Source organism: Morone saxatilis, unplaced genomic scaffold (genome assembly GCF_004916995.1).
Source record: "Morone saxatilis isolate NCDOM2014 unplaced genomic scaffold, NCSU_SB_2.0 Contig22, whole genome shotgun sequence".
NCBI lineage: Eukaryota > Metazoa > Chordata > Actinopteri > Moronidae > Morone > Morone saxatilis.
The window spans coordinates 16,686,568-16,686,767 of NW_023339785.1; the positions used below are offsets into that span (position 1 = coordinate 16,686,568).

At 40.5% G+C, this 200-nt stretch overlaps 1 protein-coding gene across 2 annotated transcripts in view; it reads right to left on the minus strand.

The window, feature by feature from the left end:
* LOC118333334 (septin-8-A-like) overlaps nucleotides 1-200 on the minus strand; it is a 10,056-nt gene that overhangs the window by 9,723 nt on the left and 133 nt on the right. The window lies entirely within an intron of this gene.

Sequence of the window (200 nt, forward strand, 5' to 3'; positions counted from 1 at the left end):
TTTTTTTTTTTTTTTTTACAGCACTGTGCATCATGTCTACTGAATCAAACGTAGCTGAAAATCCATCGTTAACCTGATTCATTGCAGATAACAAGCTGTCTCAACACCGCAGACACCCTGCTGCATTCTCGACACACATCTCATCACCATTATTACCTTTTTGCTCTCACATTACACCTGAATGCTACACGGGTTAGCGA